This window comes from Ascaphus truei, unplaced genomic scaffold, assembly GCF_040206685.1.
Source record: "Ascaphus truei isolate aAscTru1 unplaced genomic scaffold, aAscTru1.hap1 HAP1_SCAFFOLD_546, whole genome shotgun sequence".
Classification (NCBI taxonomy): domain Eukaryota; kingdom Metazoa; phylum Chordata; class Amphibia; order Anura; family Ascaphidae; genus Ascaphus; species Ascaphus truei.
The window spans coordinates 115,901-137,513 of NW_027456877.1; the positions used below are offsets into that span (position 1 = coordinate 115,901).

Here is a 21,613-nt window from a genome sequence, read left to right on the forward strand (position 1 = left end):
CTCTGTGTCTCTCCCCATGCTGTGCCTGTGCCTCTCTCTGTGTCTCTCCCCATGCTGTGCCTGTGCCTCTCTCTGTGTCTCTCCCCCTGCTGTGCCTGTGCCTCTCTCTGTGTCTCTCCCCATGCTGTGCCTGTGCCTCTCTCTGTGTCTCTCCCCATGCTGTGCCTGTGCCTCTCTCTGTGTCTCTCCCCATGCTGTGCCTGTGCCTCTCTCTGTGTCTTTCCCCATGCTGTGCCTGTGCCTCTCTCTGTGTCTCTCCCCATGCTGTGCCTGTGCCTCTCTCTGTGTCTCTCCCCATGCTGTGCATGTGCCTCTCTCTGTGTCTCTCCCCATGCTGTGCCTGTGCCTCTCTCTGTATCTCTACCCATGCTGTGCCTGTGCCTCTCTCTGTATCTCTCCCCATGCTGTGCCTGTGCCTCTCTCTGTGTACCTCCCCATGCTGTGCCTGTCTCTGTGTCTCTCCCCCTACTGTGTCGGTGTTCTCTCTGTGTCTCTCCCCATGCTGTGCCTGTGCCTCTCTCTGTGTCTCTCCCCATGCTGTGCCTGTGCCTCTCTCTGTGTCTCTCCCCATGCTGTGCCTGTGCCCCTCTCTGTGTCTCTCCCCATGCTGTGCCTGTGCCTCTCTCTGTGTCTCTCCCCATGCTGTGCCTCTCTCTGTGTCTCTCCCCCTGCTGTGCCTGTGCCTCTCTCTGTGTCTCTCCCCATGCTGTGCCTGTGCCTCTCTCTGTGTCTCTCCCCATGCTGTGCCTGTGCCTCTCTCTGTGTCTCTCCCCATGCTGTGCCTGTGCCTCTCTCTGTGTCTCTCCCCATGCTGTGCCTGTGCCTCTCTCTGTGTCTCTCCCCATGCTGTGCCTGTGCCTCTCTCTGTGTCTCTCCCCATGCTGTGCCTGTGCCTCTCTCTGTCTCTCCCCATGCTGTGCCTGTGCCTCTCTCTGTGTCTCTCCCCATGCTGTGCCTGTGCCTCTCTCTGTGTCTCTCCCCATGCTGTGCCTGTGCCTCTCTCTGTGTCTCTACCCATGCCTCTCTCTGTGTCTCTACCCATGCCTCTCTCTGTGTCTCTCCCCATGCTGTGCCTGTGCCTCTCTCTGTGTCTCTACCCATGCCTCTCTCTGTGTCTCTCCCCATGCTGTGCCTGTGCCTCTCCTGTGTCTCTCCCCATGCTGTGCTTGTGCCTCTCTCTGTGTCTCTCCCCATGCTGTGCCTGTGCCTCTCTCTGTCTCTCCCCATGCTGTGCCTGTGCCTCTCTCTGTGTCTCTCCCCATGCCTCTCTCTGTGTCTCTCCCCATGCTGTGCCTGTGCCTCTCTCTGTATCTCTCCCCATGCTGTGCCTGTGCCTCTCTCTGTATCTCTCCCCATGCTGTGCCTGTGCCTCTCTCTGTGTACCTCCCCATGCTGTGCCTGTCTCTGTGTCTCTCCCCCTACTGTGCCGGTGTTCTCTCTGTGTCTCTCCCCATGCTGTGCCTGTGCCTCTCTCTGTGTCTCTCCCCATGCTGTGCCTGTGCCTCTCTCTGTGTCTCTCCCCATGCTGTGCCTGTGCCTCTCTCTGTGTCTCTCCCCCTGCTGTGCCTGTGCCTCTCTCTGTGTCTCTCCCCTTGCTGTGCCTGTGCCTCTCTCTCTGTCTCTCCCCATGCTGTGCCTGTGCCTCTCTCTGTCTCTCCCCATGCTGTGCCTGTGCCTCTCTCTGTGTTTCTCCCCATGCTGTGCCTGTGCCTCTCTCTGTGTCTCTCCCCATGCTGTGCCTGTGCCTCTCTCTGTGTCTCTCCCCATGCTGTGCCTGTGCCTCTCTCTGTGTCTCTCCCCATGCTGTGCCTGTGCCTCTCTCTGTCTCTCCCCATGCTGTGCCTGTGCCTCTCTCTGTGTCTCTCCCCATGCTGTGCCTGTGCCTCTCTCTGTGTCTCTCCCCATGCTGTGCCTGTGCCTCTCTCTGTGTCTCTCCCCCTGCTGTGCCTGTCTCTGTCTCTCCCCATGCTGTGCCTGTGCCTCTCTCTGTCTCTCCCCATGCTGTGCCTGTGCCTCTCTCTGTGTCTCTCCCCATGCTGTGCCTGTGCCTCTCTCTGTGTCTCTCCCCATGCTGTGCCTGTGCCTCTCTCTGTGTCTCTCCCCATGCTGTGCCTGTGCCTCTCTCTGTGTCTCTCCCCATGCTGTGCCTGTGCCTGTGCCTCTCTCTGTATCTCTCCCCATGCTGTGCCTGTGCCTCTCTCTGTGTCTCTCCCCATGCTGTGCCTGTGCCTGTGCCTCTCTCTGTGTCTCTCCCCATGCTGTGCCTGTGCCTCTCTCTGTGTCTCTCCCCATGCTGTGCCTGTGCCTCTCTCTGTGTCTCTCCCCATGCTGTGCCTGTGCCTCTCTCTGTGTCTCTCCCCATGCTGTGCCTGTGCCTCTCTCTGTGTCTCTCCCCATGCTGTGCCTGTGTCTCTCCCCATGCTGTGCCTGTGCCTCTCTCTGTGTCTCTCCCCCTGCTGTGCCTGTGCCTCTCTCTGTGTCTCTCCCCATGCTGTGCCTGTGCCTCTCTCTGTGTCTCTCCCCATGCTGTGCCTGTGCCTCTCTCTGTGTCTCTCCCCATGCTGTGCCTGTGCCTCTCTCTGTGTCTCTCCCCATGCTGTGCCTGTGCCTCTCTCTGTGTCTCTCCCCATGCTGTGCCTGTGTCTCTCTCTGTGTCTCTCCCCATGCTGTGCCTGTGCCTCTCTCTGTATCTCTCCCCATGCTGTGCCTGTGCCTCTCTCTGTGTCTCTCCCCATGCTGTGCCTGTGCCTGTGCCTCTCTCTGTGTCTCTCCCCATGCTGTGCCTGTGCCTCTCTCTGTGTCTCTCCCCATGCTGTGCCTGTGCCTCTCTCTGTGTCTCTCCCCATGCTGTGCCTGTGCCTCTCTCTGTGTCTCTCCCCATGCTGTGCCTGTGCCTCTCTCTGTGTCTCTCCCCATGCTGTGCCTGTGTCTCTCCCCATGCTGTGCCTGTGCCTCTCTCTGTGTCTCTCCCCATGCTGTGCCTCTCTCTGTGTCTCTCCCCATGCTGTGCCTGTGCCTCTCTCTGTGTCTCTCCCCATGCTGTGCCTGTGCCTCTCTCTGTCTCTCCCCATGCTGTGCCTGTGCCTCTCACTGTGTCTCTCCCCATGCTGTGCCTGTGCCTCTCTCTGTGTCTCTCCCCATGCTGTGCCTATGCCACTCTCTGTGTCTCTCCCCATGCTGTGCCTGTGCCTCTCTCTGTGTCTCTCCCCATGCTGTGCCTGTGCCTCTCTCTGTGTCTCTCCCCATGCTGTGCCTGTGCCTCTCTCTGTGTCTCTCCCCATGCTGTGCCTGTGCCTCTCTCTGTGTCTCTCCCCATGCTGTGCCTGTGCCTCTCTCTGTGTCTCTCCCCATGCTGTGCCTGTGTCTCTCCCCATGCTGTGCCTGTGCCTCTCTCTGTGTCTCTCCCCATGCTGTGCCTGTGCCTCTCTCTGTGTCTCTCCCCATGCTGTGCCTGTGCCTCTCTCTGTGTCTCTCCCCATGCTGTGCCTGTGCCTCTCTCTGTGTCTCTCCCCATGCTGTGCCTGTGTCTCTCCCCATGCTGTGCCTGTGCCTCTCTCTGTGTCTCTCCCCCTGCTGTGCCTGTGCCTCTCTCTGTGTCTCTCCCCATGCTGTGCCTGTGTCTCTCCCCATGCTGTGCCTGTGCCTCTCTCTGTGTCTCTCCCCATGCTGTGCCTGTGCCTCTCTCTGTGTCTCTCCCCATGCTGTGCCTGTGTCTCTCCCCATGCTGTGCCTGTGCCTCTCTCTGTGTCTCTCCCCATGCTGTGCCTGTGCCTCTCTCTGTGTCTCTCCCCATGCTGTGCCTGTGTCTCTCCCCATGCTGTGCCTGTGCCTCTCTCTGTGTCTCTCCCCCTGCTGTGCCTGTGCCTCTCTCTGTGTCTCTCCCCATGCTGTGCCTGTGTCTCTCCCCATGCTGTGCCTGTGCCTCTCTCTGTGTCTCTCCCCATGCTGTGCCTGTGCATCTCTCTGTGTCTCTCCCCATGCTGTGCCTCTCTCTGTGTCTCTCCCCATGCTGTGCCTGTGCCTCTCTCTGTGTCTCTCCCCATGCTGTGCCTGTGCCTCTCCCCCCCCCTCCCCATTGTGTGTGAGTGTGTGTCTGTGTCCCCCTTTCTGGAACATACCTGCATGGGTGGGGGAAGCCATCTTGAGCCCTGGCAGCAGACACTGGAAGTTGTCACTGACACTTCCGGGTCTCACTGCTGGGCTCCGCAGCTCAGACTCGGCCCCTGCTCTCCTCCATGCATTCTGTGCTCTCTGCTGCCCCCCCCGCTCTGATGGTCAAAAGCGGAACAGCCACAAAAAAGGGAACATTTTACAGCATGCAGGGCAGCCGGGACAGAGACTAAAAAAACCGGGACAGAGACTAAAAAACCGGGACACCTGGTCACCCTACCCCAAAGCCCTTTTCACCATGTACTGCCAAATCAGTCCAACGTCATCCCCATTTCACACCTCTCCCTTCCCCAGTGCCCTATGGAATGCACAATATTTCTGCAACAAACTCACTGCAATACATGATGTATTAATTTCCAACTCTCAGCCTTCTAAATCATCCCACAAACCTGGCTCACCCCTCAGACACAGCCTCTCCTGCTGCACTCTCCTGTGGTGCTCTCTCCCTTAGCTATAAACCAAGGAATAGGTAGGGCACAGGAGGTAACATACTACTTTCGCTACACTGCACATTTCAAGTCCACACTTTACGTCTCTTTTCCTCCCATTGCCTTCGTTTCGCTATAATCTATTGCACAATCTCTTCGTTCCCATAGTGTCCTGTTATGCCTACGTGATGCACCCTGTTCACTTAGCCCTTTAAGCCCCATTAAATCATAATATTGAACTGTCACCTGCCCCAAATATGAACGACCACAAGTAAAGACAACAGTAACCGCTCCGCTTACAATCTTTCCAGCAATATCCGTGGTCGAGGTATTTACGTTCCCCGCGCTTCCCTATTCCAGGAAACCGCGCCGCGGCCTAGTGAAGCACAGATCCCCGACCTCGACTGACGACTACAGCAATCTTGCGCGCTAGTCCCTCGGCGGCGAATGAGTTCCCTGGTGAGTAAATAATGGTTCGATTCCCTATGTGTTCTCTGTAAACTGTTTGAGAGAAAGAGAATTCACTAATTTTGTAACGCGAAGAGAACCGGCGCCGACAGGGTGCCGAATTCCGCTTTCATAGAAGTTTGGCCCTCACTGGCCTCCGTAGCCACAAACACCTATGGTACACAACACCATAGCAGTACACACAGCTAAAGGAAGTCGGACATTAACACATTCTCTGCTATAGACCGCTCGAGCACAGACAGGGATAACTTACACAGATTAACCCCATTGCAGCCAGAGAGAACTTTATATCAGCATTATGCATGAAGCTAGGTAGTTCCTACTCTAATGTATGCAATAATATTGTGTAACTAACTAATTATTCCGTTTATCTTTGTAAGATTAAAAAAATGTACAAAGTCAACAAATGCTTACTGCTTTCACAGAAAATATGTTTCCTGTGTCGAAAATAACTTAAGTGCACGCAGTGTCGTACAATAATTTTTTTCTATTTATTTTACAATCTAGAGTTCTCTGTCTCTCTCTCCCACATTCTTTGTCTCTCTCCCCTTCCCCATTCTCTGTCTCTCTCCCCCCATTCTTTGTGTCTAACCCACCCCCACTCTGTGCCCCTCTTCCCATGCTGTGCCTGTGCCTCTTTCTCTGTCTCTCCCCATGCTGTGCCAGTGCCTCTCTCTGTGTCTCTCCCCCCTCCATTCTCTCTCTCCCCCATTCTCTGTCTCTCTCCACCCCTTCTGTCTCTATCTCCCCCCCCCCATTCTCTGTCTCTCCCCCATTCTTTGTCTCTCTCTCCCCTCCCCCATTCTCTGTGTCTCTCCTCCATTTTCTGTCTCTCTCCCCCCCATTCTGTCTCTCTCCCCCCATTCTTTTTGTCTCCCCCCCCCCACTCTGTGCACCTCTTCCCATGCTGTGCCCCTCTCCCCATGCTGTGCCTCTCCCCCCACACTGTCTCTCCCCATGCTGTGCCTGTGCCTCTCTCTGGGTCTCTCCCTATGCTGTGCCTGTGCCTCTCTCTGTGTCTCTACCCATGCTGTGCCTGTGCCTCTCTCTGTGTCTCTCCCCATGCTGTCTCTCCCCATGCTGTGCCTGTGCCTCTCCCCATACTGTGCCTGTGCCTCTCTCTGTGTCTCTCCCCATGCTGTGCCTGTGTGTCTCTCCCCATGCTGTGCCTGTGCCTCTATCTGTGTCTCTCCCCATGCTGTGCCTGTGCCTCTCTCTGTGTCTCTCCCCATGCTGTCTCTCCCCATGCTGTGCCTGTGCCTCTCCCCATACTGTGCCTGTGCCTCTCTCTGTGTCTCTCCCCATGCTGTGCCTGTGTCTCTCCCCATGCTGTGCCTGTGCCTCTCCCCATGCTGTGCCTGTGCCTCTCTCTGTGTCTCTCCCCATGCTGTGCCTGTGCCTCTCTCTGTCTCTCCCCATGCTGTGCCTCTCTCTGTATCTCTCTCCCCATGCTGTGCCTGTGCCTCTCTCTGTCTCTCCCCATGCTGTGTCTCTCCCCATGCTGTGCCTGTGCCTCTCTCTGTGTCTCTCCCCATGCTGTGTCTCTCCCCATGCTGTGCCTGTGCCTCTCTCTGTGTCTCTCCCCATGCTGTGCCTGTGCCTCTCTCTGTGTCTCGCACAATGCTGTGCCTGTGCCTCTCTCTGTGTCTCTCCCCATGCTGTGCCTGTCTCTGTGTCTCTCCCCCTACTGTGCCGGTGTTCTCTCTGTGTCTCTCCCCATGCTGTGCCTGTGCCTCTCTCTGTGTCTCTCCCCATGCTGTGCCTGTGTGTCTCTCCCCATGCTGTGCCTGTGCCTCTATCTGTGTCTCTCCCCATGCTGTGCCTGTGCCTCTCTCTGTGTCTCTCCCCATGCTGTCTCTCCCCATGCTGTGCCTGTGCCTCTCCCCATACTGTGCCTGTGCCTCTCTCTGTGTCTCTCCCCATGCTGTGCCTGTGTCTCTCCCCATGCTGTGCCTGTGCCTCTCCCCATGCTGTGCCTGTGCCTCTCTCTGTGTCTCTCCCCATGCTGTGCCTGTGCCTCTCTCTGTCTCTCCCCATGCTGTGCCTCTCTCTGTATCTCTCTCCCCATGCTGTGCCTGTGCCTCTCTCTGTCTCTCCCCATGCTGTGTCTCTCCCCATGCTGTGCCTGTGCCTCTCTCTGTGTCTCTCCCCATGCTGTGTCTCTCCCCATGCTGTGCCTGTGCCTCTCTCTGTGTCTCTCCCCATGCTGTGCCTGTGCCTCTCTCTGTGTCTCGCCCCATGCTGTGCCTGTGCCTCTCTCTGTGTCTCTCCCCATGCTGTGCCTGTCTCTGTGTCTCTCCCCCTACTGTGCCGGTGTTCTCTCTGTGTCTCTCCCCATGCTGTGCCTGTGCCTCTCTCTGTGTCTCTCCCCATGCTGTGCCTGTGCCTCTCTCTGTGTCTCTCCCCATGCTGTGCCTGTGCCTCTCTCTGTGTCTCTCCCCCTGCTGTGCCTGTGCCTCTCTCTGTGTCTCTCCCCCTGCTGTGCCGGTGTTCTCTCTGTCTCTCCCCATGTTGTGCCTGTGCCTCTCTCTGTCTCTCCCCATGCTGTGCCTGTGCCTCTCTCTGTGTCTCTCCCCATGCTGTGCCTGTGCCTCTCTCTGTGTCTCTCACCATGCTGTGCCTGTGCCTCTCTCTGTGTCTCTCCCCATGCTGTGCCTGTGCCTCTCTCTGTGTCTCTCCCCATGCTGTGCCTGTGCCTCTCTCTGTGTCTCTCCCCATGCTGTGCCTGTGCCTCTCTCTGTGTCTCTCCCCATGCTGTGCCTGTGCCTCTCTCTGTGTCTCTCCCCATGCTGTGCCTGTGCCTCTCTCTGTGTCTCTCCCCCTGCTGTGCCTGTGCCTCTCTCTGTGTCTCTCCCCATGCTGTGCCTGTGCCTCTCTCTGTGTCTCTCCCCATGCTGTGCCTGTGCCTCTCTCTGTGTCTCTCCCCATGCTGTGCCTGTGCCTCTCTCTGTGTCTCTCCCCATGCTGTGCCTGTGCCTCTCTCTGTGTCTTTCCCCATGCTGTGCCTGTGCCTCTCTCTGTGTCTCTCCCCATGCTGTGCCTGTGCCTCTCTCTGTGTCTCTCCCCATGCTGTGCATGTGCCTCTCTCTGTGTCTCTCCCCATGCTGTGCCTGTGCCTCTCTCTGTATCTCTCCCCATGCTGTGCCTGTGCCTCTCTCTGTATCTCTCCCCATGCTGTGCCTGTGCCTCTCTCTGTGTACCTCCCCATGCTGTGCCTGTCTCTGTGTCTCTCCCCCTACTGTGCCGGTGTTCTCTCTGTGTCTCTCCCCATGCTGTGCCTGTGCCTCTCTCTGTGTCTCTCCCCATGCTGTGCCTGTGCCTCTCTCTGTGTCTCTCCCCATGCTGTGCCTGTGCCTCTCTCTGTGTCTCTCCCCATGCTGTGCCTGTGCCTCTCTCTGTGTCTCTCCCCATGCTGTGCCTCTCTCTGTGTCTCTCCCCCTGCTGTGCCTGTGCCTCTCTCTGTGTCTCTCCCCATGCTGTGCCTGTGCCTCTCTCTGTGTCTCTCCCCATGCTGTGCCTGTGCCTCTCTCTGTGTCTCTCCCCATGCTGTGCCTGTGCCTCTCTCTGTGTCTCTCCCCATGCTGTGCCTGTGCCTCTCTCTGTGTCTCTCCCCATGCTGTGCCTGTGCCTCTCTCTGTGTCTCTCCCCATGCTGTGCCTGTGCCTCTCTCTGTGTCTCTCCCCATGCTGTGCCTGTGCCTCTCTCTGTGTCTCTCCCCATGCTGTGCCTGTGCCTCTCTCTGTGTCTCTACCCATGCCTCTCTCTGTGTCTCTACCCATGCCTCTCTCTGTGTCTCTCCCCATGCTGTGCCTATGCCTCTCTCTGTGTCTCTACCCATGCCTCTCTCTGTGTCTCTCCCCATGCTGTGCCTGTGCCTCTCCTGTGTCTCTCCCCATGCTGTGCTTGTGCCTCTCTCTGTGTCTCTCCCCATGCTGTGCCTGTGCCTCTCTCTGTCTCTCCCCATGCTGTGCCTGTGCCTCTCTCTGTGTCTCTCCCCATGCCTCTCTCTGTGTCTCTCCCCATGCTGTGCCTGTGCCTCTCTCTGTGTCTCTCCCCATGCTGTGCCTGTGCCTCTCTCTGTGTCTCTCCCCATGCTGTGCCTGTGCCTCTCTCTGTGTCTCTCCCCATGCTGTGCCTGTGCCTCTCTCTTTGTCTCTCCCCATGCTGTGCCTGTGCCTCTCTCTGTGTCTCTCCCCATGCTGTGCCTGTGCCTCTCTCTGTGTCTCTCCCCATGCTGTGCCTGTGCCTCTCTCTGTGTCTCTCCCCATGCTGTGCCTGTGCCTCTCTCTGTGTCTCTCCCCATGCTGTGCCTGTGCCTCTCTCTGTGTCTCTCCCCATGCTGTGCCTGTGCCTCTCTCTGTGTCTCTCCCCATGCTGTGCCTGTGCCTCTCTCTGTGTCTCTCCCCATGCTGTGCCTGTGCCTCTCTCTGTGTCTCTCCCCATGCTGTGCCTGTGCCTCTCTCTGTGTCTCTCCCCATGCTGTGCCTGTGCCTCTCTCTGTGTCTCTCCCCATGCCTCTCTCTGTGTCTCTCCCCATGCTGTGCCTGTGCGTCTCTCTGTGTCTCTCCCCATGCTGTGCCTGTGCCTCTCTCTGTGTCTCTCCCCATGCTGTGCCTGTGCCTCTCTCTGTGTCTCTCCCCATGCTGTGCCTGTGCCTCTCTCTGTGTCTCTCCCCATGCTGTGCCTGTGCCTCTCTCTGTGTCTCTCCCCATGCTGTGCCTGTGCCTCTCTCTGTGTCTCTCCCCATGCTGTGCCTGTGCCTCTCTCTGTGTCTCTCCCCATGCTGTGCCTGTGCCTCCCTCTGTGTCTCTCCCCATGCTGTGCCTGTGCCTCTCTCTGTCTCTCCCCATGCTGTGCCTGTGCCTCTCTCTGTGTCTCTCCCCATGCTGTGCCTGTGCCTCTCTCTGTGTCTCTCTCCATGCTGTGCCTGTGCTTCTCTCTGTGTCTCTCCCAATGCCTCTCTCTGTGTCTCTCCCCATGCTGTGCCTGTGCCTCTCTCTGTGTCTCTCCCCATGCTGTGCCTGTGCCTCTCTCTGTGTCTCTCCCCATGCTGTGCCTGTGCCTCTCTCTGTCTCTCCCCATGCTGTGCCTGTGCCTCTCTCTGTGTCTCTCCCCATGCCTCTCTCTGTGTCTCTCCCCATGCTGTGCCTGTGCCTCTCTCTGTGTCTCTCCCCATGCTGTGCCTGTGCCTCTCTCTGTGTCTCTCCCCATGCTGTGCCTGTGCCTCTCTCTGTCTCTCCCCATGCTGTGCCTGTGCCTCTCCCCATGCCTCTCCTCATGCTGTGCCTGTGCCTCTCTCTGTGTCTCTCCCCATGCTGTGCCTGTGCCTCTCTCTGTGTCTCTCCCCATGCTGTGCCTGTGCCTCCCCCCCCCCCCCCCTTTGTGTGTGAGTGTGTGTCTGTGTCCCCCTTTCTGGAACATACCTGCATGGGTGGGGGAAGCCATCTTGAGCCCTGGCAGCAGACACTGGAAGTTGTCACTGACACTTCCGGGTCTCACTGCTGGGCTCCGCAGCTCAGACTCGGCCCCTGCTCTCCTCCATGCATTCTGTGCTCTCTGCTGCCCCCCACCCCCCCTGCTCTGATGGTCAAAAGCGGAACAGCCACAAAAAAGGGAACATTTTACAGCATGCAGGGCAGCCGGGACAGAGACTAAAAAAACCGGGACAGAGACTAAAAAACCGGGACACCTGGTCACCCTACCCACACCCTACCCCAAAGCCCTTTTCACCATGTACTGCCAAATCAGTCCAACTTCATCCCCATTTCACACCTCTCCCTTCCCCAGTGCCCTATGGAATGCACAATATTTCTGCAACAAACTCACTGCAATACATGATGTATTAATTTCCAACTCTCAGCCTTCTAAATCATCCCACAAACCTGGCTCACCCCTCAGACACAGCCTCTCCTGCTGCACTCTCCTGTGGTGCTCTCTCCCTTAGCTATAAACCAAGGAATAGGTAGGGCACAGGAGGTAACATACTACTTTCGCTACACTGCACATTTCAAGTCCACACTTTACGTCTCTTTTCCTCCCATTGCCTTTGTTTCGCTATAATCTATTGCACAATCTCTTCGTTCCCATAGTGTCCTGTTATGCCTACGTGATGCACCCTGTTCACTTAGCCCTTTAAGCCCCATTAAATCATAATATTGAACTGTCACCTGCCCCAAATATGAACGACCACAAGTAAAGACAACAGTAACCGCTCCGCTTACAATCTTTCCAGCAATATCCGTGGTCGAGGTATTTACGTTGCCCGCGCTTCCCTATTCCAGGAAACCGCGCCGCGGCCTAGTGAAGCAGAGATCCCCGACCTCGACTGATGACTACAGCAATCTTGCGCGCTAGTCCCTCGGCAGCGAAGGCGTGCGGATGAGTTCCCTGATGAGGAAATAATGGTTCGATTCCCTATGTGTTCTCTGTAAACTGTTTGAGAGAAAGAGAATTCACTAATTTTGTAACGCGAAGAGAACCGGCGCCGACAGGGTGCCGAATTCCGGTTTCATAGTAGTTTGGCCCTCACTGGCCTCCGTAGCCACAAACACCTATGGTACCCAACACCATAGCAGTACACACAGCTAAAGGAAGTCGGACATTAACACATTCTCTGCTATAGACCGCTCGAGCACAGACAGGGATAACTTACACAGATTAACCCCATTGCAGCCAGAGAGAACTTTATATCAGCATTATGCATGAAGCTAGGGAGTTCCTACTCTAATGTATGCAATAATATTGTGTAACTAACTAATTATTCCGTTTATCTTTGTAAGATTAAAAAAATGTACAAAGTCAACGAATGCTTACTGCTTTCACAGAAAATATGTTTCCTGTGTCGCAAATAACTTAAGTGCACGCAGTGTCGTACAATAATTTTTTTCTATTTATTTTACAATCTAGAGTTCTCTGTCTCTCTCTCCCCCATTCTTTGTCTCTCTCCCCTTCCCCATTCTCTGTCTCTCTCCCCCCATTCTTTGTGTCTCCCCCACCCCCACTCTGTGCCCCTCTTCCCATGCTGTGCCTGTGCCTCTCTCTCTGTCTCTCCCCATGCTGTGCCAGTGCCTCTCTCTGTGTCTCTCCCCCCTCCATTCTCTGTCTATCTCCCCCCTCCATTCTCTGTCTCTCCCCCCTCCATTCTCTCTCTCCCCCCTCCATTCTCTCTCTCCCCCCTCCATTCTCTCCATCCCCCCTCCATTCTCTGTCTCTCCCACCTCCATTCTCTGTCTCTCCCACCTCCATTCTCTGTCTCTCTCCCCCCATTCTCTGTCTCTCTCCCCCCATTCTCTGTGTCTCTCTCAATCCTCCATTCTTTGTCTGTCTCTCTCTCCCCCCATTCTCTCTCTCCCCCATTCTCTGTCTCTCTCCACCCCTTCTGTCTCTCTCTCCCCTCCCCCATTCTCTGTGTCTCTCCTCCATTTTCTGTCTCTCTCCCCCCCATTATGTCTCTCTCCCCCCCATTCTGTCTCTCTCCCCCCCATTCTGTCTCTCTCCCCCCCATTCTGTCTCTCTCCCCCCATTCTTTTTGTCTCCCCCCCCCACTCTGTGCACCTCTTCCCATGCTGTGCCCCTCTCCCCATGCTGTGCCTCTCCCCCCACACTGTCTCTCCCCATGCTGTGCTTGTGCCTCTCTCTGGGTCTCTCCCTATGCTGTGCCTGTGCCTCTCTCTGTGTCTCTACCCATGCTGTGCCTGTGCCTCTCTCTGTGTCTCTCCCCATGCTGTCTCTCCCCATGCTGTCTCTCCCCATGCTGTCTCTCCCCATGCTGTGCCTGTGCCTCTCCCCATACTGTGCCTGTGCCTGTGCCTCTCCCCATACTGTGCCTGTGCCTCTCTCTGTGTCTCTCCCCATGCTGTGCCTGTGTGTCTCTCTGTCTCTCCCACCTCCTTTCTCTGTCTCTCTCCCCCCATTCTCTGTCTCTCTCCCCCCATTCTCTCTCTCTCCCCCCATTCTCTGTGTCTCTCTCTATCCCCCATTCTTTGTCTGTCTCTCTCTCTCCCCCCATTCTCTCTCTCCCCCATTCTCTGTCTCTCTCCACCCCTTCTGTCTCTATCTCCCCCCCCATTCTCTGTCTCTCCCCCATTCTTTGTCTCTCTCTCCCCTCCCCCATTCTCTGTCTCTACTCCATTTTCTGTCTCTCCCCCCCCATTCTGTCTCTCTCCCCCCATTCTTTTTGTCTCCCCCCCCACTCTGTGCACCTCTTCCCATGCTGTGCCCCTCTCCCCATGCTGTGCCTCTCCCCCCACACTGTCTCTCTCCATGCTGTGCCTGTGCCTCTCTCTGGGTCTCTCCCTATGCTGTGCCTGTGCCTCTCTCTGTGTCTCTACCCATGCTGTGCCTGTGCCTCTCTCTGTGTCTCTCCCCATGCTGTCTCTCCCCATGCTGTCTCTCCCCATGCTGTGCCTGTGCCTCTCCCCATACTGTGCCTGTGCCTCTCTCTGTGTCTCTCCCCATGCTGTGCCTGTGTGTCTCTCCCCATGCTGTGCCTGTGCCTCTATCTGTGTCTCTCCCCATGCTATGCCTGTGCCTCTCTGTGTCTCTCCCCATGCTGTGCCTGTGCCTCTCTCTGTGTCTCTCCCCATGCTGTCTCTCCCCATGCTGTGCCTGTGCCTCTCCCCATACTGTGCCTGTGCCTCTCTCTGTGTCTCTCCCCATGCTGTGCCTGTGTGTCTCTCCCCATGCTGTGCCTGTGCCTCTCTCTGTGTCTCTCCCCATGCTGTGCCTGTGCCTCTCTCTGTCTCTCCCCATGCTGTGCCTGTGCCTCTCTCTGTCTCTCCCCATGCTGTGCCTCTCTCTGTATCTCTCTCCCCATGCTGTGCCTGTGCCTCTCTCTGTCTCTCCCCATGCTGTGTCTCTCCCCATGCTGTGCCTGTGCCTCTCTCTGTGTCTCTCCCCATGCTGTGTCTCTCCCCATGCTGTGCCTGTGCCTCTCTCTGTGTCTCTCCCCATGCTGTGCCTGTGCCTCTCTCTGTGTCTATCCCCATGCTGTGCCTGTGCCTCTCTCTGTGTCTCTCCCCATGCTGTGCCTGTGTTCTCTATGTGTCTCTCCCCATGCTGTGCCTGTGCCTGTGCCTCTCTCTGTGTCTCTCCCCATGCTGTGCCTGTGCCTCTCTCTATCTCTCCCCATGCTGTGTCTCTCCCCATGCTGTGCCTGTGCTTCTCTCTGTGTCTCTCCCCATGCTGTGCCTGTGCTTCTCTCTGTGTCTCTCCCCATGCTGTGCCTGTGCCTCTCTCTGTGTTTCTCCCCATGCTGTGCCTGTGCCTCTCTCTGTGTCTCTCCCCATGCTGTGCCTGTGCCTCTCTCTGTGTCTCTCCCCATGCTGTGCCTGTGCCTCTCTCTGTGTCTCTCCCCATGCTGTGCCTGTGCCTCTCTCTGTGTCTCTACCCATGCTGTGCCTGTGCCTCTCTCTGTGTCTCTCCCCATGCTGTCTCTCCCCATGCTGTCTCTCCCCATGCTGTGCCTGTGCCTCTCCCCATACTGTGCCTGTGCCTCTCTCTGTGTCTCTCCCCATGCTGTGCCTGTGTGTCTCTCCCCATGCTGTGCCTGTGCCTCTATCTGTGTCTCTCCCCATGCTATGCCTGTGCCTCTCTGTGTCTCTCCCCATGCTGTGCCTGTGCCTCTCTCTGTGTCTCTCCCCATGCTGTCTCTCCCCATGCTGTGCCTGTGCCTCTCCCCATACTGTGCCTGTGCCTCTCTCTGTGTCTCTCCCCATGCTGTGCCTGTGTGTCTCTCCCCATGCTGTGCCTGTGCCTCTCTCTGTGTCTCTCCCCATGCTGTGCCTGTGCCTCTCTCTGTCTCTCCCCATGCTGTGCCTGTGCCTCTCTCTGTCTCTCCCCATGCTGTGCCTCTCTCTGTATCTCTCTCCCCATGCTGTGCCTGTGCCTCTCTCTGTCTCTCCTCATGCTGTGTCTCTCCCCATGCTGTGCCTGTGCCTCTCTCTGTGTCTCTCCCCATGCTGTGTCTCTCCCCATGCTGTGCCTGTGCCTCTCTCTGTGTCTCTCCCCATGCTGTGCCTGTGCCTCTCTCTGTGTCTATCCCCATGCTGTGCCTGTGCCTCTCTCTGTGTCTCTCCCCATGCTGTGCCTGTGCCTCTCTCTGTGTCTCTCCCCATGCTGTGCCTGTGTTCTCTCTGTGTCTCTCCCCATGCTGTGCCTGTGCCTGTGCCTCTTTCTGTGTCTCTCCCCATGCTGTGCCTGTGTCTCTCTCTATCTCTCCCCATGCTGTGTCTCTCCCCATGCTGTGCCTGTGCTTCTCTCTGTGTCTCTCCCCATGCTGTGCCTGTGCTTCTCTCTGTGTCTCTCCCCATGCTGTGCCTGTGCCTCTCTCTGTGTTTCTCCCCATGCTGTGCCTGTGCCTCTCTCTGTGTCTCTCCCCATGCTGTGCCTGTGCCTCTCTCTGTGTCTCTCCCCATGCTGTGCCTGTGCCTCTCTCTGTGTCTCTCCCCATGCTGTGCCTGTGCCTCTCTCTGTGTCTCTCCCCATGCTGTGCCTGTGCCTCTCTCTTTGTCTCTCCCCATGCTGTGCCTGTGCCTCTCTCTGTGTCTCTCCCCATGCTGTGCCTGTGCCTCTCTCTGTGTCTCTCCCCATGCTGTGCCTGTGCCTCTCTCTGTGTCTCTCCCCATGCTGTGCTTGTGCCTTTCTCTGTGTCTCTCCCCATGCTGTGCCTGTGCCTCTCTCTGTGTCTCTCCCCATGCTGTGTCTCTCCCCATGCTGTGCCTGTGCCTCTCTCTGTGTCTCTCCCCATTCTGTGCCTGTGCCTCTATCTGTGTCTCTCCCCATGCTGTGCCTGTGCCTCTATCTGTGTCTCTCCCCATGCTGTGCCTGTGCCTCTCTCTGTGTCTCTCCCCATGCTGTGCCTGTGTTCTCTCTCTGTCTCTCCCCATGCTGTGCCTCTCTCTGTGTCTCTCCCCATGCTGTGCCTGTGCCTCTCTCTGTGTCTCTCTCCATGCTGTGCCTGTGTCTCTCTCTGTGTCTCTCCTCATGCTGTGCCTGTGCCTCTCTGTGTGTCTCTCCCCATGCTGTGCCTGTGCCTCTCTCTGTGTCTCTCCCCATGCTGTGCCTCTCTCTGTCTCTCCCCATGCTGTGCCTGTGCCTCTCTCTGTGTCTCTCCCCATGCTGTGCCTGTGCCTCTCTCTGTGTCTCTCCCCCTGCTATGCCGGTGTTCTCTCTGTGTCTCTCCCCATGCTGTGCCTGTGCCTCTCTCTGTCTCTCCCCATGCTGTGCCTCTCTCTGTGTCTCTCCCCATGCTGTGCCTGTGCCTCTCTCTGTGTCTCTCCCCATGCTGTGCCTGTGCCTCTTTCTGTGTCTCTCCCCATGCTGTGCCTGTGCCTCTCTCTGTGTCTCTCCCCATGCTGTGCCTCTCTCTGTGTCTCTCCCCATGCTGTGCCTGTGCCTCTCTCTGTGTCTCTCCCCATGCTGTGCCTGTGCCTCTCTCTGTGTCTCTCCCCATGCTGTGCCTGTGCCTCTCTCTGTGTCTCTCCCCATGCTGTGCCTGTGCCTCTCTCTGTGTCTCTCCCCATGCTGTGCCTGTGCCTCTCTCTGTGTCTTTCCCCATGCTGTGCCTGTGCCTCTCTCTGTATCTCTCCCCATGCTGTGCCTGTGCCTCTCTCTGTGTCTCTCCCCATGCTGTGCCTGTGCCTCTCTCTGTGTCTCTCCCCATGCTGTGCCTGTGCCTCTCTCTGTTTCTCTCCCCATGCTGTGCCTGTGCCTCTCTCTGTGTTTCTCCCCATGCTGTGCCTGTGCCTCTCTCTGTGTTTCTCCCCATGCTGTGCCTGTGCCTCTCTCTGTCTCTCCCCATGCTGTGCCTCTCTCTGTGTCTCTCCCCATGCTGTGCCTGTGCCTCTCTCTGTGTCTCTCCCCATGCTGTGCCTGTGCCTCTCTCTGTGTCTCTCCCCATGCTGTGCCTGTGCCTCTCTCTGTGTCTCTCCCCATGCTGTGCCTGTGCCTCTCTCTGTGTCTCTCCCCATGCTGTGCCTGTGCCTCTCTCTGTGTCTCTCCCCATGCTGTGCCTGTGCCTCTCTCTGTGTCTCTCCCCATGCTGTGCCTGTGCCTCTCTCTGTGTCTCTCCCCATGCTGTGCCTGTGCCTCTCTCTGTGTCTCTCCCCATGCTGTGCCTGTGCCTCTCTCTGTGTCTCTCCCCATGCTGTGCCTGTGCCTCTCTCTGTATCTCTCCCCATGCTGTGCCTGTGCCTCTCTCTGTGTTTCTCCCCATGCTGTGCCTGTGCCTCTCTCTGTGTTTCTCCCCATGCTGTGCCTGTGCCTCTCTCTGTCTCTCCCCATGCTGTGCCTCTCTCTGTGTCTCTCCCCATGCTGTGCCTGTGCCTCTCTCTGTGTCTCTCCCCATGCTGTGCCTGTGCCTCTCTCTGTGTCTCTCCCCATGCTGTGCCTGTGCCTCTCTCTGTGTCTCTCCCCATGCTGTGCCTGTGCCTCTCTCTGTGTCTCTCCCCATGCTGTGCCTGTGCCTCTCTCTGTGTCTCTCCCCATGCTGTGCCTGTGCCTCTCTCTGTGTCTCTCCCCATGCTGTGCCTGTGCCTCTCTCTGTGTCTCTCCCCATGCTGTGCCTGTGCCTCTCTCTGTGTCTCTCCCCATGCTGTGCCTGTGCCTCTCTCTGTGTCTCTCCCCATGCTGTGCCTGTGCCTCTCTCTGTGTCTCTCCCCATGCTGTGCCTGTGCCTCTCTCTGTGTCTCTCCCCATGCTGTGCCTGTGCCTCTCCCTGTGTCTCTCCCCATGCTGTGCCTGTGCCTCTCTCTGTGTCTCTCCCCATGCTGTGCCTTTGCCTCTCTCTGTGTCTCTCCCCATGCTGTGCCTGTGCCTCTCTCTGTGTCTCTCCCCATGCTGTGCCTGTGCCTCTCTCTGTGTCTCTCCCCATGCTGTGCCTGTGCCTCTCTCTGTGTCTCTCCCCATGCTGTGCCTGTGCCTCTCTCTGTGTCTCTCCCCATGCTGTGCCTGTGCCTCTCTCTGTGTCTCTCCCCATGCTGTGCCTGTGCCTCTCTCTGTGTCTCTCCCCATGCTGTGCCTGTGCCTCTCTCTGTGTCTCTCCCCATGCTGTGCCTGTGCCTCTCTCTGTGTCTCTCCCCATGCTGTGCCTGTGCCTCTCTCTGTGTCTCTCCCCATGCTGTGCCTGTGCCTCTCTCTGTGTCTCTCCCCATGCTGTGCCTGTGCCTCTCTCTGTGTCTCTCCCCATGCTGTGCCTGTGCCTCTCTCTGTGTCTCTCCCCATGCTGTGCCTGTGCCTCTCTCTGTGTCTCTCCCCCTGCTGTGCCTGTGCCTCTCTCTGTGTCTCTCCCCATGCTGTGCCTGTGCCTCTCTCTGTCTCTCCCCATGCTGTGCCTGTGCCTCTCTCTGTGTCTCTCCCCATGCTGTGCCTGTGCCTCTCTCTGTGTCTCTCCCCATGCTGTGCCTGTGCCTCTCTCTGTGTCTTTCCCCATGCTGTGCCTGTGCCTCTCTCTGTGTCTCTCCCCATGCTGTGCCTGTGCCTCTCTTTGTGTCTCTCCCCATGCTGTGCCTGTGCCTCTCTCTGTGTCTCTCCCCATGCTGTGCCTGTGTCTCTCTCTGTGTCTCTCCCCCTGCTGTGCCGGTGTTCTCTCTGTGTCTCTCCCCATGTTGTGCCTGTGCCTCTCACTGTCTCTCCCCATGCTGTGCCTGTGCCTCTCTCTGTGTCTCTCCCCATGCTGTGCCTGTGCCTCTCTCTGTGTCTCTCCCCCCCCCCCCCCCATTGTGTGTGAGTGTGTGTCTGTGTCCCCCTTTCTGGAACATACCTGCATGGGTGGGGGAAGCCATCTTGAGCCCTGGCAGCAGACACTGGAAGTTGTCACTGACACTTCCGGGTCTCACTGCTGGGCTCCGCAGCTCAGACTCGGCCCCTGCTCTCCTCCATGCATTCTGTGCTCTCTGCTGCCCCCCACCCCCCCTGCTCTGATGGTCAAAAGCGGAACAGCCACAAAAAAGGGAACATTTTACAGCATGCAGGGCAGCCGGGACAGAGACTAAAAAAACCGGGACAGAGACTAAAAAACCGGGACACCTGGTCACCCTACCCACACCCTACCCCAAAGCCCTTTTCACCATGTACTGCCAAATCAGTCCAACTTCATCCCCATTTCACACCTCTCCCTTCCCCAGTGCCCTATGGAATGCACAATATTTCTGCAACAAACTCACTGCAATACATGATGTATTAATTTCCAACTCTCAGCCTTCTAAATCATCCCACAAACCTGGCTCACCCCTCAGACACAGCCTCTCCTGCTGCACTCTCCTGTGGTGCTCTCTCCCTTAGCTATAAACCAAGGAATAGGTAGGGCACAGGAGGTAACATACTACTTTCGCTACACTGCACATTTCAAGTCCACACTTTACGTCTCTTTTCCTCCCATTGCCTTTGTTTCGCTATAATCTATTGCACAATCTCTTCGTTCCCATAGTGTCCTGTTATGCCTACGTGATGCACCCTGTTCACTTAGCCCTTTAAGCCCCATTAAATCATAATATTGAACTGTCACCTGCCCCAAATATGAACGACCACAAGTAAAGACAACAGTAACCGCTCCGCTTACAATCTTTCCAGCAATATCCGTGGTCGAGGTATTTACGTTGCCCGCGCTTCCCTATTCCAGGAAACCGCGCCGCGGCCTAGTGAAGCAGAGATCCCCGACCTCGACTGATGACTACAGCAATCTTGCGCGCTAGTCCCTCGGCAGCGAAGGCGTGCGGATGAGTTCCCTGATGAGGAAATAATGGTTCGATTCCCTATGTGTTCTCTGTAAACTGTTTGAGAGAAAGAGAATTCACTAATTTTGTAACGCGAAGAGAACCGGCGCCGACAGGGTGCCGAATTCCGGTTTCATAGTAGTTTGGCCCTCACTGGCCTCCGTAGCCACAAACACCTATGGTACCCAACACCATAGCAGTACACACAGCTAAAGGAAGTCGGACATTAACACATTCTCTGCTATAGACCGCTCGAGCACAGACAGGGATAACTTACACAGATTAACCCCATTGCAGCCAGAGAGAACTTTATATCAGCATTATGCATGAAGCTAGGGAGTTCCTACTCTAATGTATGCAATAATATTGTGTAACTAACTAATTATTCCGTTTATCTTTGTAAGATTAAAAAAATGTACAAAGTCAACGAATGCTTACTGCTTTCACAGAAAATATGTTTCCTGTGTCGCAAATAACTTAAGTGCACGCAGTGTCGTACAATAATTTTTTTCTATTTATTTTACAATCTAGAGTTCTCTGTCTCTCTCTCCCCCATTCTTTGTCTCTCTCCCCTTCCCCATTCTCTGTCTCTCTCCCCCCATTCTTTGTGTCTCCCCCACCCCCACTCTGTGCCCCTCTTCCCATGCTGTGCCTGTGCCTCTCTCTCTGTCTCTCCCCATGCTGTGCCAGTGCCTCTCTCTGTGTCTCTCCCCCCTCCATTCTCTGTCTATCTCCCCCCTCCATTCTCTGTCTCTCCCCCCTCCATTCTCTCTCTCCCCCCTCCATTCTCTCTCTCCCCCCTCCATTCTCTCCATCCCCCCTCCATTCTCTGTCTCTCCCACCTCCATTCTCTGTCTCTCCCACCTCCATTCTCTGTCTCTCTCCCCCCATTCTCTGTCTCTCTCCCCCCATTCTCTGTGTCTCTCTCAATCCTCCATTCTTTGTCTGTCTCTCTCTCCCCCCATTCTCTCTCTCCCCCATTCTCTGTCTCTCTCCACCCCTTCTGTCTCTCTCTCCCCTCCCCCATTCTCTGTGTCTCTCCTCCATTTTCTGTCTCTCTCCCCCCCATTATGTCTCTCTCCCCCCCATTCTGTCTCTCTCCCCCCCATTCTGTCTCTCTCCCCCCCATTCTGTCTCTCTCCCCCCATTCTTTTTGTCTCCCCCCCCCACTCTGTGCACCTCTTCCCATGCTGTGCCCCTCTCCCCATGCTGTGCCTCTCCCCCCACACTGTCTCTCCCCATGCTGTGCTTGTGCCTCTCTCTGGGTCTCTCCCTATGCTGTGCCTGTGCCTCTCTCTGTGTCTCTACCCATGCTGTGCCTGTGCCTCTCTCTGTGTCTCTCCCCATGCTGTCTCTCCCCATGCTGTCTCTCCCCATGCTGTCTCTCCCCATGCTGTCTCTCCCCATGCTGTGCCTGTGCCTCTCCCCATACTGTGCCTGTGCCTGTGCCTCTCCCCATACTGTGCCTGTGCCTCTCTCTGTGTCTCTCCCCATGCTGTGCCTGTGTGTCTCTCTGTCTCTCCCACCTCCTTTCTCTGTCTCTCTCCCCCCATTCTCTGTCTCTCTCCCCCCATTCTCTCTCTCTCCCCCCATTCTCTGTGTCTCTCTCTATCCCCCATTCTTTGTCTGTCTCTCTCTCTCCCCCCATTCTCTCTCTCCCCCATTCTCTGTCTCTCTCCACCCCTTCTGTCTCTATCTCCCCCCCCATTCTCTGTCTCTCCCCCATTCTTTGTCTCTCTCTCCCCTCCCCCATTCTCTGTCTCTACTCCATTTTCTGTCTCTCCCCCCCCATTCTGTCTCTCTCCCCCCATTCTTTTTGTCTCCCCCCCCACTCTG

General features: G+C 56.7%; 1 long non-coding RNA gene across 6 annotated transcripts in view; it reads left to right on the top strand.

Moving 5' to 3' along the window:
• LOC142485303 (uncharacterized) overlaps positions 1–21,613 on the top strand; it is a 79,970-nt gene that overhangs the window by 48,264 nt on the left and 10,093 nt on the right. For 2 of the 6 annotated variants that reach the window (XR_012798366.1, XR_012798370.1), the window contains 3 exons: positions 4,959–5,057; positions 11,348–11,470; positions 19,684–20,253. This is a non-coding gene — a long non-coding RNA (uncharacterized LOC142485303). Of the gene's footprint in view, positions 1–4,958; positions 5,058–11,347; positions 11,471–19,683; positions 20,254–21,613 lie in introns of those variants that run through there. The other 4 variants (XR_012798367.1, XR_012798368.1, XR_012798369.1 and 1 more) reach the window with 4 other exon arrangements.